Here is a 15672-nt window from a genome sequence, read left to right on the forward strand (position 1 = left end):
ATATACATGCAAATATGTAAACAAGTATGTATGTGTAGGTCTTAAGGTGTAGGTTTCCATGTTTCTGATACTTCCAACACTCCTACTCAAATCTACACAAGTAGTGCTAGTTGAGGTTCGTGTCATGCTAGGAGCACAAATGAAATAGAAAACTGTTTCTGGTTGCATATGTTAGCTAGTTCATATGAGCTAGCTAGCATAGATGGACGCTAGGATGGAGTTAGTAAATACAGTTCTTAGACAAGGGAAAGGAAGATCATTGCATCAGCAATAGGTTTGTTTGCTGACCTTTCCTGTTGACCACTTAACACCTAATCACTCACCATTAACCTAGGAAAGCAACAACCTATCACAGCATTTCTTTGTTCCTCTGGACTTTAAGCATGAGTGGTCACATTCCTTTTTGGCTCAGTCCCAAAGAAATCAGATATTAATTGGCCTTAAAGAACTTCTGTTTGCATGTTTAAAGGAAGTAGGCACATCTGAATAGCTCAAGATCTCAACTACTAGAAAGAAAAAAAAGAAAAAAAAAAAGAAAATCAATAATGGGAATTGTAGATTTATGTGAAATTCTGGAGCTCACGCCTGCCTGCTCCATCATCAACACTAATGATGATAACAGAAAAAGTAAACAAGGAAGTGAAGATGAGCCTAAGAGGAAGAGTATGCTGGATAAGAATAAAACAAGTGTTCAACTACTGTGTTTATAATTAGACCATATGGTGTGGACACAAAAAATGTGAGCTTACTTTACTGGCATTTTGCAGTCTGTAACCTCCCTTTCTGATAACTCTTGTCTACCAAATGTTTTCCTTGTCATTAATATTTCACATTCTATTGACATGAAATTTACACTGTTATATATACCAGATATACAGAAGTATACTTATATATACTTTTCTTAAAGTGCTCATTTTCTGTGGGGAGTATCTAGAATGTCTTCAAAACAACACAAAAAAAATCTTCCCACTTAAAAATATATATAAATAAATAATATTAAAAAATATATAAATAATAATATAAATATATATATATATATATATATACACTTTTACTGGACTTTGATATGTAATGTTTATTGAAGTCATTGATTTTTTTCAGGAGAAATAAAACAGCAACACACCTTCAACTACTAACCTAATCATTGCCAGACCTAGTGTTTGTCAACGAATTGCAGGGCACATTAAGATTTTCATCTGGTATTACCATACCTATGAGTTTGAAAGTCTATGTCCAGATATTGGGCAGCCTACCTTTGATCTCTAGACTTTTGTTGCTAAGTAGTTTTAATGGTTTCTGAAGACTGAAAGACTACAGGAGATTTACTTTCAGGAGCAAATGACATGCGAATTCAGTCACAGTGCTGATAAATGTATAGATGATAATGAAATACGAATTGTTCTTAATGAAGCAAGCATCTGGCTTTAATTTCACCATCTAATGTATCATTTTGTCATTATCCCATCTTTTACAGCTTATTTTAGCAGTATGCATGTTGATACTTTGCAAAATTAACATAATAATATTTTTTCCCATTGGTAGGCCTGTATTTTCTTTTCAAGAGTTTTAGGAGCAGTACAGAATTCCGCAAGAACACCTTATTTTTCAAATGAGTCTGTTTCCATTACAGTCAGTAAGTCTTATGCATGTTGGCAGAGTATAAGACCCTCCTGCAAAAATAAGCTTTTAGACTGACAGAGAGAGGTCGTACATGCCACTTGCTGTGCTGGTCCTCAGTAAGAATGAAATAATAGTTCTATCAGAGTGCTGTATTATTGGTCTCTCCAAAAATGGGTTGATTGGATGCCTTCATCTCAGCTCCATTAGATGTGCAGTTGAAAATGTCAGGACAGTTGGGTAAGAAATCAGCAGTTTTCTCTGCTAGCAAGTGAATACTGACGATCTAGTGAGACTTTGTGCAGCCTAAACCCTCATAAATCTAAGTCATTGTGGAAGTATAATTCTTCAAGACAGGTTCAGTTACAGATAAACTCCTTCACCAAGGGATGAAACAGCTCCCCTACAAGGACAGGCTGAAAGAGCTGGGGCTGTTCAGTCTGGAGAAGGAAAGGCTCTGGGGAGATCTGATTGAGGACTTTCAGTATATAAAGGGGGGGCTATAAGAAAGAAGGGGACAGACTCTCTAGCAGGATCTGTTGGGATAGGACAAGAGGAAATAGTTTCAAAATAAAAGAGGGGAGATTTAGATTGGATGTAAGGAAGAAGTTTTTTTACAATAAGGGAGGCACAATTTTTTTTACGATAAGGTTGCCCAGAGAGGTGGTGAGTACTCTCTCCTTGCAGACATTCAAGGTCAGGCTGGACAGGGCTCTGAGTGATCTGGCTTAGCTGTAGGTGTCCCTGTTCACTGAGGGGAGTTGGATCAGATGACCTTTAAGTGTCCCTTCCAACTCAAACGATTCTATGAATTTATGATTCTGATAAATAATCTGCATAATCACCACGTTAGTTCAGCCTTCTGAGAACAACCAACACAATTGTTAGTGGCTTCAGTGAGTGTAAGGACAATTTGTGAATACAAAGGATTTCCACAAAAGTCTGTGACATTTTGTCCTGTTGCCTCACTTCTATTCCAGCTCCTGCCCAATTTCTTTCTAAATCAACTGCACATTATTTGAAAGATCATCTGTTTCCAGGAAACTTTCTGAATATTATATTATTTTCACTCTTATAATACAGTAAGCAGGGGCTGAAACTCCCTCACAAGATATTATCTTAACAAGTAACCTGACTGCAGAGCACCATGTGGGACAATTTAGGTTCCTCAACAACTTGAGCACCTCATCTAGGTTATTCAGGTCTATTTCTGTATTATTTATTTCCTTCTGCTTAAAAGAATGCAAACTTCAGTATAGAGAACTAAGCCTACATTGCTTATCAACAGCCAAATTTCTATTTCCAGTGTTACTATTTGAATCCATTGTTGTGCTTTCTTTATTTTCAGGTAGTGAAATGATGGAAGCAGCTGTATCACGCTTACTGCCTAAAAGTAACACTTCCCAGAAAAATAAGCTTCGGGATACTAAAAGTATTCATTGAAAGTTCTACACAGTTTGTGTTGCAATTGTAAGATATCTTTCATCCCCTTTTCCACTAAAAAACGCTAGGCCAAATTCTACTAATTCTCCAATTAAAGGACAGTAAGATGCAAACATTATTCTCATATAAAGCATATAAAACTGTATTTGTTATTACTCCAGTAGTTTAATTTTCTTTTTGTCCAAAGTCAGTAGTTATTCATTAAAACACTGGCTTTTGTTTATGTCTCTGTCGATCTACACAACCGTTACTGGATCTATACATAGAAACAAGCTCACAAAACATTTGGAGTCAATAAGAACATAAATCCATATACCCTAACAGATATTATACACTTATAGCCCGTAACCATGCAACAAAGTAAGTGCTGTCAATTTCTAACCACAAGTCCTCATTTATATTTTTAGCTTTTTTTAGAAGACAGGAAAGGTGTGGTCAAAACCAATCAAACAGCAGTTTGCAGAAAAGAGTTCACACATCTGCAAAATGTATTCTCAGTCAATGTGTTTTTTCCCTATTTTCTCCAAAAACAGTGTTAAGCACTAAATAAATAAATAAATAAATAAATAAATAAGCAAAAACCTATTAAAGCTTCTTCATTCTCTATATTACATATTTTGCTTATCAACATGCAGTGTGGTCTTGTTTTCATAGTGTTCCTCACACACACAAACTCAGTTCCCTCCTCCCTCCTCCATTCTGTTCTGGAAGGCCCATAACCCGTGGAATTTATGGCTGTTGTTGGAGATCACATATCTCATTAAAATCAAGAAACTGTCCTTGGTTATACATGACTTATTGTATACTGTTGTGGATAAAGGCATATTGGACATTAATAGGCTGCTCAAGCCCACTATTTTGTATTAGATTAGTCTCATTTCTTTCCTCATGGCTTTTATAACGACATGTAAATCGTGTCAGCTGAGAGATGCTCCTCCAGTATAGATGAATTAGAAATAGCTTATGCCAATGAAATGTAACTGCTATAACTACAGTTTTCATATTCTCTTGACTCCATCACTTCTTTCTGACTATTCTTTTCTCTGAAATCTAAACAACATGATATGATCTCTTCAGCAATGCACACAGTAACCAAAATTCCCCTTGCCATCACAATACATGGCTTAGGATGTAACTCTGAGAGAAGGGAAATATGCAAGCGATCATAAGATTCTGATCCCTAGATAAACACGGAAGGACATGTTCTGGCTACAAGTTCGGAAAGACCCTGATCTATTTGCTTTCACCAAACCTATCTTTGTTTAATTTGGCATATGAAGTACTGTAAATCCAGCTCAATCAACCAGTTTTGTGTTGTTGAAAAGTAACGGTCAAGCCAGACGTCTATGTTAATTTGCATATCTCACTGCAGTCAGGGTGCCACAATTCACCTTCACACACAGAAAAGTGATTTAATTCATTATTAAAATTGGCACCAAAAAGCAGTCTTTTGTTTTTTTTTCACTCAGCTGAAAAGAAACTAGAACTGCATCAATACTGAAACACCATTTTCAGGAGGATTCCTATTCTGTCATTGCAGAGATATGAGTGCTGCTGTCTGACATTTCAGGAAAGCTGAGTCTGCAAGTGAGAAGCAGTCAGGGAGGGCTGTCTCACCACGAAACTGTGAGCTTAGGAAACAGGCACAAGAGATCTCCTAGAAGCGTTAAACAAAAACAAAACAAAACAATAAGTCTTAATTAGTGAACCCAGTGCTGAAGATGAATGGGCAAACAAAGCAGTCACAAATGAACGATGGACAAAATAGGTCTGTGCTTAGTGTGTGCTACCCCAGATCTGATCCTGCCCTTCCACCTCCTCCCTCACCAAGCACCAAGTGGAAATAATGCTAGTGCTCTGCAGGGCATTAACTGTGTCAGTTATTTAGTCCAGTGGAAAGACTGACCCGACAATCAATTCCCTCTTTGTCTGGATGCCTGGGTTTCTGTGCCTCTGCTGAAGGTTAATTCACTTATTGCCCATTTTTCCTGGCACAGCAAACTTAGGCTCCACTCACGCTGATCTCCTCCTTTCCCTTCACTTCTCAGGTCCGTTTCTCAGCACTGCTCAGTGGGCAGGGCCCCGCCACCATCTGATCACACCCTCCGACCGACCGGAGGCAGGAGGCAGGAGGCAGGCTCTGTCCCCACGTGCTCCCAGCAGTGAGGGCGGCATGGGTGAGGCTCAGCCTGGCCTGGTGGGAGGCTGGGAGGCTGTGCAGTTGGGCTCTTACAGCACCTCGTTACACCCTGGATTTTTATGTATGGGCATAAAAGGCACAATGGAAAAACTCACTCATGGAAAATTATGAAATTGCCTCACTCCACAAGCAGTCATTACCATGATAAACAAAATGAGCTGGAGATAGTAACTCACCTTTACACTTTGTTTGAGATAATAATATTCCATATGCATTCTTTTCTTTGGAGATGGTATTTACAAATTGCTTCTGATTCACTGCTAACCTAAGCCAATTAACATCAGAATAGCTTTAGACTTCAGGGCTGTCTTTCCAGTTTGTGCCTGTTCTTAGTTTTATTTTCTTTAAATTATGCTGATGTCTATTTATTCTTTACAGCTTGTTATAAGAAGATTATTACACGGACTCTGCCCGCAAAACAAATACATTCCCAACTGTAATCTAGACCATCCATTTTAATCTGACCAATTTCTGCCTGGAGCCCATAACTTCTAGCTGAACTCCAGTATCTCTATGAAGGAGAAAATCAGTCTCCTTGGATAAATTTTAATACCCCATCAGGCTTGCTGAACTCCAGCTCAGATGTCTCTGTCTTGGGCACAGTTGTGTTTCTGCCCTCTTAGAATCACAGAATTACAGAATATCCCAAGTTGGAAGGGGCTCAGAATGATCAATGGGCCCAACTCCTGGCTCCAAACAGGAATACCCAAAAACCAGGCCATATGTCTAAGAGTGTTGTCCAAGTGCTTCTTGAATTCTGGTAGCTCAGGGTTGTGCCCACTGCCCTGCGGAGCCTGCTCCATGCCCACCACCCTCCAGTGAAGAACCTACCCCTAACCCCAAACCTAATCATCCCCTGACACAGCTCCATGCCATTCCCTCAGGCCCTGCTGCTGTCACAGGGTAGAGCTCAGCTCTGCCCCTCCGTCCTGTGAGAGGAGCTGCAGTTGCCATGAGGCTTTCCCTCAGCTCCTCTGCTCTGGGCTAAGCAAACCAAAGGATCTCAGCTGCTTCTCTAGACCTGTCACCATCTTTGTTACTCCCCTGTGGATATTCCCTAACAGTTTTGTGTCCTATTTGTACTTGGTAATGAAAACTGCATACAGTACTCACGGTGAGGCTGGACTTATAGTATAGCAGTATAGTGGAACAGTCACCTTCCCTGACCAGTTAGTAATGCCATGCTTGATGCACCTCAAATGTCTTGAGTTGGTTCAGGGGGCCACCAACACCAGCACAAGGACTCTGCTGTGAATCCAGTCCAGCAACATGCAGGGAGTAGACAGCCGCCACAGTCTACGTGCCATCCAAAAAGCAGATTGATCAAGATACTATGGCTATAGCATCTGAATGTTTCTCTTTAACTTCAGACTACATCTGATTCAACTAGTTTCCTTTCAGCACACAGATGATATCTGCTTTTCATAGGTAAGAGGTGAGTATGTGCAGTATAGCAGTGATGTAGGATAGAAGCGGTTGGTACTGCAGGTGGCACTTGTAGAGCCAGAATTACCATAGGCAAGAGTGGAAGCAGGAAGGGCTCTGAGCAGGTGGCTCCTGGAAAGAGCAGGGCAGAGTCACCATGCACTGTCTGTCACACTTTTTGGGTGCCATCTTAAGTCATAGCAGATATCTGCAGTGCGGTTGCACACTCCCACCCACTCTGCGTGCAGTTGGCTGATGTAGCAACACACAGACTTCATTGCTGCACACAACCTCCACTTGTTGAACTGCTGATTTGGCAGATTTCATGGTTTCCATTCCCACAAGCTCTGAAATCACTGACAATAGAAGAAGTGCTGATTTAATTCTCTCTCTTGCATTTTCATTGGAAGAAGTGTGGGAAAGTAAGAGGCAGGTCCTCACTTTCCACTGTACCCAGCAAGATCTGACCCAGGTGTTACAGGAACAGCTGCCATGCCTTGTGCAATAGCCAGCAGCAGTAGTGGGTTGCTCAGCCTGTTGTAATGACTACAAGAAAGGATTTAGGTCTGATTTGGGAATGCAAATGCACAAGCAGAGTCTTGCTGATCTTCACTATATTTCAATATTTTCTTTCTACACAGCTCTGTTTCATCTCAGCAATCATTCTGCCTCTCCTGAACCTCGAGACAAAACAAAAGGCACTGATTTACTGAAAATAGGAAAATCAATATAAAGGAGTATACACACAGGCAGTTATTTTACATTTAAATCACGAGAAAATGTTTCATCAGAAAACAAATTCAGTAAAACCAGAACAAGATGGCAGATTAAATCAGTTTCAAATGTTAATACCTCCAGTGTTTACTATGCACACCCTTGACCAGAACTAACATAACGATTATGCAGATTGTTTATCAGAATCATAAATTCATAGAATCATTTGAGTTGGAAGGGATACTTAAAGGTCATCTGGTCCAACTCCCCTCAGTGAACAGGGACACCTACAACTAAGCCAGATCACTCAGAGCCCTGTCCAGCCTGACCTTGAATGTCTGCAAGGAGAGAGTACTCACCACCTCTCTGGGCAACCTGTGCCAGCGCTTCACCTCCCTTATTATATATATCCCACCCTCGCCCTGCTGACCTCACTTCTTCTGATCCAGTCCCGAGTACAGCTGGCTTTCTGGGCTGTGAATGTATATTGCTGGCTCTTGTCCAGCTAGCCATCCACCAGTACCCAAAGTCATTTTCAGCAGGACTGTGCTCCATCCTTACGTTCACCAGCTTGTAAAAAAACGGATATCAAGGGTTGCCACGATCCAGGTGCAAGACTTTGCACTTGGATTTGATGTACCTCATGAGGTTCTGGACCCACTGCTCAAGCCTGTCTAGCTCTCTGCATGGCATCCCATACCCACGTGCATCAACTACACCACATCGCATCACACTATATCTGATTTAATTTCAATTTAATTGGAAGCATTTACTAAGGTCAGAAATCTGATAAAATATGGATTTTAAGCATCATTCACAGAATCTGAATATATCTGTATCGTTCAAATACACACTGATAAACTTTCATCACACAGCAATAAATAAAGCTGTTATGAACTCCTAGCTCCAACACTGTGTGCAAAAAAAACCCCACCTCATTTAAGACCTAGAGGGAGCAGCATGCAGTGTAAACAAAGATGATGTTTGACTATCAATATTTAATGAAAATGTAAAACCTGCCAAGCCAAGCCTAAGATCAATGTATTTTTTTCCAGCTAAAAGGGAGTTGCTATTCAGGTGCTAAGTAGCAAGTCTCAGATCTCAATCTTGTTCATTTTGGCTTTATGAGCAGATGGGAAAAAGCAGTTTTGAGTTCTTTTCCTCTATTAGAATAGGGGAAAAGGGAGTCAAATTGGCACTGCCTAAGTGACTTTAAATGTAAATATAATTTAATTAATGTTTAGCACGTAGCATATTTCAGAAAGAAAGAAAGCCACTACTAATTTAAATAACTGAAGAGATGGATTCTGAAAAAATAAAGATCTAATAGAACTGGAAACCTTGAAGTGATTGTGTATTTACACTCACCATTTTTGGCCTCTTTCTTCATTTCTTTTTTCTTTCTGCTTCTTTCAACTTTAACAATCTTTATCATTTCCTATGTTAGGAAGCCTCCCGTGCATTGTCAGCCAAGCAACCCTTTTTGCTTTCAAGCCTTAATTTAAGACCCACAACCTCCCTGCGCCATCTCTAACCTAACCAGGTTTTGTTCATGCTTTCCTCTTTGTAAACACTTCTTATGTTTTGTGTTGTCCATAGCTGACCTTTGGAAGATCTTCATGCTTGGAACCACTCTTCCTTTATTTTTATTTTTATTTTCCAAAGCATGGAAGAGCAAACCAGTAACTCTAGCTCCAACCTTCTGTGGCATTTTGAGTTTTTCTCATGGAGGCATTCTGCTGCTCAGGTAACTGAGATACACTGCTACAGCAGTAAGGGGAGAAGAGAAGTTTACTGGGCCATTTTTTGCCAGGTACAATATCCGTTCATCCAGACCTAACAGTGACCTTTTTTCCTACTTCTTTTCCACTGTTTTCCAACAACTCTGTTCCGGAATGGGCAAGCTGACAGCTACCCTGTGGTCTTACCAAAACCTTTTCAGGAGCTGTAAAAGACATGTTTTTTTGCTCTCTCCATGTCCTTGGTCTGTTTTCTACCATGTAAGGGAAAGCAAGATTTGCTTCTTTCTCTTCTCCTTTCCTCCTATCCATATTAAGTATTTTTACAGCACGGGGAGATAATACCTACAATATGTTGCCAGAAATGAAATACTGCTTTAGGATCCCACAAAGCATGCTTAGAACTTTTCTGTTTTCAATCATTCCATTAAATCTAGTCAGAAGACAAAAATACATAGAATAAGTGAACAATGACACCATATATGGTGGTGGGAAGTTAGCAACAAATAAAGCTTGAATAAATTAAACAAATGAAGGGAGAAAAAAGACAAATCTACAGTCTTTGAGCTTGGCAGAGTAGTAATACAAAAGGTCAGAGACAATTTCCATGTAGAATGAATCTCCATTTTTAGGAATGTTACAATAAAACTTGAAGAGAAATGCCAGTTGAAGTGAACTGGGAGTTTCCCCAGGAACATCACTTGACAAGCAAAAATGAGGCCGGCTCAAGTCATTACAGTTTTCACTGTGAAAACTCTTTGTCAGAAAAATATTTGAAAATACATAGAAATAATTTATGGGAAACTAAAACTTAAAATAATGTTGAAAAATATGAAAGAATTTAAAAATACGCAATATTCAGTAAAGGCAATCAAAAGCAAGAAAGCATAGCAAAAAATACAGCAAAATACATGTCACCAAAATAGCCAAGAGCCTTCATGAAGTTTTCTGAATTTATTATCTCATATTCAAATATATTTTTATGTCATGTAAGGTACAATAAAAGAAACTGTAATTTTTTCTATTTGTGCTTTGTATCAAATATTTTTTTCCCAATTCCTGACTCTCAAAAATATGGTTTCATTTTACAGTAGGTCTATCAAGTATTTGTGATTTATGGTGCAAAGTACCAGCATTCATAAGACCAGAGTCTGATTTAAGTCACAGAAAATAAGAATGTGAGACACTGAATGCATATAGAGTCATCTACAATTCAATATTGTGAAAGTGTGTTCTGATCCAAAAGATTATGGTGATACAGTCCAGTTCAGTATCTAGCTTAAGGTTAGGAAGAAAATTTCATTTACTGACTTTTAACTGAAGGTTAAAATTATATATGTAGGTTGCTCTGAAAGTAATGACTCCAATTTCCAATTTCCATGGAAACAACAACAGATACAGAGCACAATAGCACTAATTCATAGAGTAAATTCTCAGCTACGAAACACCATCTTTCAACACAGTCACCACCATTAGCTGTGCATTTTCATCAGCAACAAACAAGAGCCTGCATGGTGCATTTATAAAAATGTGCACCATTGGAGGTGACCCCACTGTTGTGACCCACATGAGGTGACCCACAACAGCTACATTTCATTGGCCCAAACAGAAGACCTGGATTACAAATTGGGTGTGTTAGGACAGTCTAGACAAAATTGGCAGTGTGCTCCACGGTCTTCACACTGGTATGGGGCCTGGCATTATCATGTTGAAAGGTTGCTTTATTCTCTGGCTTGACTTGGGAACTTTGAGCATTCAGCATAGTCACCATCATGACGCAGTGATCAGAGTTGAGGGGTTGTTGGGGTTTCAGGAAATCCGGAAGGATCATCTCTCTCCTATTCCAAAATATAGTGCACATCACTTTATCTACTTGAGGGCTGTGTCTTGAACTTTTCCTTCAGTGTACTGCACGTTCTCGTGTTTTGACTCTAGCTTGACACCACATGTTGTCACCAATAATGATGTGATCAAGGATACTGTCACCTTCAGCCCCGTATTAGTTCAATAGTGCCAACAAACTTGCATAAGGTATTCTTTCTATTCGTGTGTGAGCATTTGTGGGATCCACATGGTGCAAACACTACAATATTCCAATATTGCCACTATTTTTCCAACACATTGAAGTCAATATTCAGCTCTGTACGCAATTTTTTGGTCGTTGTCCAATGATTTGTATGGATGAGCTAATAGAGGTGCTGTTCATTTCACTATGTGACAGCTGTGTATGGTCATCTGGAACATGGCCTGTCTTTCATATCACTGTCCTCACTGCTGAAATGCAGCACCCTCTGCTTCACTGTGCTTGCATTCCCTGTTTGGTCTCCATAAATGTTCAACAGGCATCAATAAATATCAAAAGATGCAATCTTTTTCCACATGGAGAAATCCAGTTTGCCTCATAAGCACTTTCATGTCAGACACCATTTTGTCAGACTGCTCCTCTGCTGCCATCTGCCACATGGCAACCACATGTAACAGAATACTGACAGGAAGGTTCAACCTCAATTGCCCTTCCACCACCATCCAACTCTGATGTCGTGGGCCAACCTAATAAAATGGGAGGCATAACTTTTGGAGCAGCAGTCATAGATTCAGTTGCTGGTATGACAGATTTTTGTTACGTGTTTATCATTGATGGTAACCGATGACAAGTGGCAGCGTCTCCTGACTGAACTGAGATGGTGCAGGGACTTCCTGCAAGGCTCATGACCTGCACTTCTCACAGTGCCCCAGCTCCTACGGGGATCCAGAAGGTGCTGCTACATCTCCAGGCCACACAGGCAGCCCACAGTGCACAGACAGTCCAGGGGAAATGGAGTGGGTGTTCTGGGAGTAGATCTCAGTAAAAGTAATGGATTAGAAGCCTGTAAGTCATGGCAATGCTTAAAATCTTTACTGATTCATCTCCTCTATCCTTATGCCAAAACATAAGCAGAGCAGAGACGGCAGCAGCATTGATTAGGCCTGCAAAGATAACAATGTTTGAAATGCTGTCAGCTTTGTTTACCTCAAGGCACTAAATCCTGCCAGCACCTGATGCAAACCAACTGTTAGCAGCTCTGGAGCAGGGTTGCAGTATTTTTTTGTGCTGTGAGGCTTAGATCTCTGGAAATGTCTGACCCATCTTCCTCAAGCAACATCTAGCAAGTCAGAAAAGATTAAATGGAGCTTACAGTCCTTTATATTAGCTCACATTTCTCTCAGCATCATTCTGCTTCTGAATTAAACAGCTAACAACAAACAATTTGATTAACAGCAGAGAAACAACTAATCTATCCCAACTAGTAAAATATAGTAGAATACTATTTAAAAAAAAAAAAACTAACTAACTAACAAAAAACCCAGATTAATTTTTCCTCTCTTTACAATAAAAGAAGAAAGTTAGTTCCACCTCAGGGAAGTTTGGGATGAGCAAAGCCTCGTGTGCTTTGTGAGAACTGTTGAGCTGAAGAGCTGAAACAGTCCAAGCAGAGAAGAAAATGAATGGGTCGCAATGGATGCTCAAGTATCCACTGAGGCTGTTGGCATCTTGGATGTTTCCTCACCTAGATAAATGTGGTGTTTCTACACAATTACTTGTTATACTCAGTTTTCATCAGAAGAGATGCAAAAACCCAACTCATAATACTCTACTGGTTATCTTCAGAATTCCACCAGGAAGCTGCAGGTTTTAACTCCCTGTAGAGGGAAACTAGATTTTATGTCCCATCTACCAGGTGAGATCTCACCATCAGTTTAATGAAGAGGTTATTCCAGGAGCATGAGATTTGGGGTAGGTAACAAAGTTTCAAAGCACAACAAATAAAACAGTAATGTAGTCACCTAATCAAGACATAGGTACCTAATTAAAATGTTTGACATACGTCCAGTTTTAAAGCCTGTAGCAGACTAAAGGCATTTCCCACAGTCAAGGTAGATGTGGCCCTATACATTCTGTCAGCCACAAAACCTTGTGGAGAATGGCAAACAAGACTTCATGCTGTCCTTACCTAACCTAGAAATTCTCTTTGTCAGATTTCATTTTCTTTTCACTTCTATGCTGGTTCTACTCAGTGATCTCAGCTATTGTGTTCATTCTGCTTCAAAGTTGTAAATAAGGAGTATATCCTCCCCCTCCAATCTGTTCTCTCAGGCAAACCTTCATTTGAGTGCTTTTCCTCAACTTTGTTCTTTAGAATCTGAGTGTTCAGCTTGCTTTTTCTTTCCCATCATCAAATAAATAAGTTGCAGATATTCAGCTCTGAGTAACATTGATCTAAACATAAGAGTCTTACTCTGCAGCTGGACAAAACATTGAAGAAACATACACTGATCTTTAGCATTCTTTTTTTTTTCATAAATGTGACAAAGCTGCTATTGTTTTGTTATTTTATGTCCCATTTTACATCTCAAAACATTGTTTACTGAATTTCACATTCAAGGAGCATTAGATTTGCTTTATTGTCCTACGGCTGGAGGAGGCTATGCAGTATGGGTGTATTAGTCCCAAAGTCCTAGCAGTTTCATTCAAGTGTTTACTCATTTCAATTGTAATAGTGTCTTTAACTTTCTGTAGAGTCATTTCTGAAGGCACTTAACCCGCTGACATATTTGGGAATCATTTACAGACATATAGGAACAGATTGTTGCCAGAGAAGACAGCACAAAACATAGGCTGTGTTGTACCTCATCATAATGTCTAACAAAGTCCCTTGCCCTGGGTGCTGCCATACAACATGCGTAGGTGTTCACTCCCATGTTGAGACCTCCATCATCTGGACAGAATCCAAGCGCCGTTTTTCAGTTTGAATGTTACTCAAATTGCTGACTATAATATATACACCAACTACCAGCGTTTCTCCTGAGAATCAAACCTACAAGACAGCAATGTCAAAGTAGGATCTGGCTCCAGCCACCTCCATAATATCAATATAGCCTTTCTTAGAAAGAAATATGAAATAAGAATGAACAACTGAAGTTCTGCAAGACCTTTTCAAACATAGTTTCATTCACTCAAAGGAGACAAAGATAGCCAGGGGTTGCTATATAAGCAGCAGATCTAAATTCAGGACTTCTAAGCTTATTCATCTTGAAAGCCCTGAGGGTCCAGCAGTCAGCAAGAAGATAGGAATATTTCCTCTTCTTCAAACCACTCATGCAGACAATTTCCCCTTAACTAAGCTGTCAAAAAAAGAAAACATACATATTTTTTTAGCTTCTTTCCAAGCCTTTCTATCTGTCCTTCAGACAAGCTCCATCAGAGGACCACAAAACCTTGCTGGACAAATCTGTTGACCAAGTGATCTGCACAGTTGTACTTCATTTCATACAAAAGAACTCCTCCTTCTATGACTATGACATTGCAGTTAGCTAAATAAACTTATCTAGATAATTCCACCAAAATTATAGTTCATGAAAAAAAGTGGAATACGATGGGGAAAAAAAAATATGCTTACACAGCCATTACAGATAAAACAGGGTTGCATTCTACAGTTGACTTGTATTTATTATACACCTTATAACATCAACAAGTATCAATCAACTACAAAAAACTAGATATCAGAATCATCATAAAGATTTGTTGACATATTTGTGTTTGAAAAACATAAGCAGGAAAAAAAGAAAGCTAGAAGTATGCACAGATACACCACACTCAACAAAGACATGCTGGAGATGCTAACATAAAACTGGGATCCCAAGGGGAATTTCATAAGTCTGCTGATATAGCAAGCATCATATGCTGTGCAGTGGCAGGGCTCACAAAGGAGAAATTTAGCTGTTCTATTGCACCTTGCAGAGAAACTGCCTATCAACCTCATTTTCTTGCAAAATTGTAGGAAGGGTAGAAGACATCACTCTTCTGCAGTGACAAAGAATGTGCACATCCAAGATGTTCCCTGTTTTTTTCCCCGATAATTAATCTCAGCATGGCTGTGAAGTAGCAAAAACAGAAGGACTTGGGAAGTGGCAAACAACTGAGCACCCAGTGTAGCTCATTTTGCTTTGTAATCCCCGTACCCGGATGAATAAGAGTATATCACTTCAGAATAGGCCTAAAAAAGCAGGATTGCAAACACATAGATATCCTATTCAAGAACTAGGGATGCAGAACTCAGAACGAGATGTATAATCCTCTAGACAAAAAATACAATGGCTTTGGCTCCTGTGCTATCAATAAAAAATTGTCCAATTTTATAAAGTTATTTGTGAAGTTATTTTTAGCACATTGTGTTGAGAAATATTTTTCACTGTCACTAAACTATTGTTTCCATGGAAATTTTCTCACTAAACTCCTATTTGCTCTTATACAGAAGGACAATTCTTGTAATGTCTAGTTATATAGTTACAATGAATTCAGGAATCTGGAACAGCCCCAAGCTCCCCCACCAGCACATACAGTTAGAGGGGGAGCAAACAGAAATGAAAATTTGCCATGAGAAAGACTAACAGGAGGAAGAAGCCTGCCTCAAAGCCCGAGGTTCTTCTGCAGAAACATGAAGTTGTTCTGCAGACTGAGGAGGAAAATGAAATGGTAACACATAAGTCATCAGA

This window comes from Tympanuchus pallidicinctus, unplaced genomic scaffold (genome assembly GCF_026119805.1).
Source record: "Tympanuchus pallidicinctus isolate F22 unplaced genomic scaffold, pur_lepc_1.0 scaffold8, whole genome shotgun sequence".
NCBI lineage: Eukaryota > Metazoa > Chordata > Aves > Galliformes > Phasianidae > Tympanuchus > Tympanuchus pallidicinctus.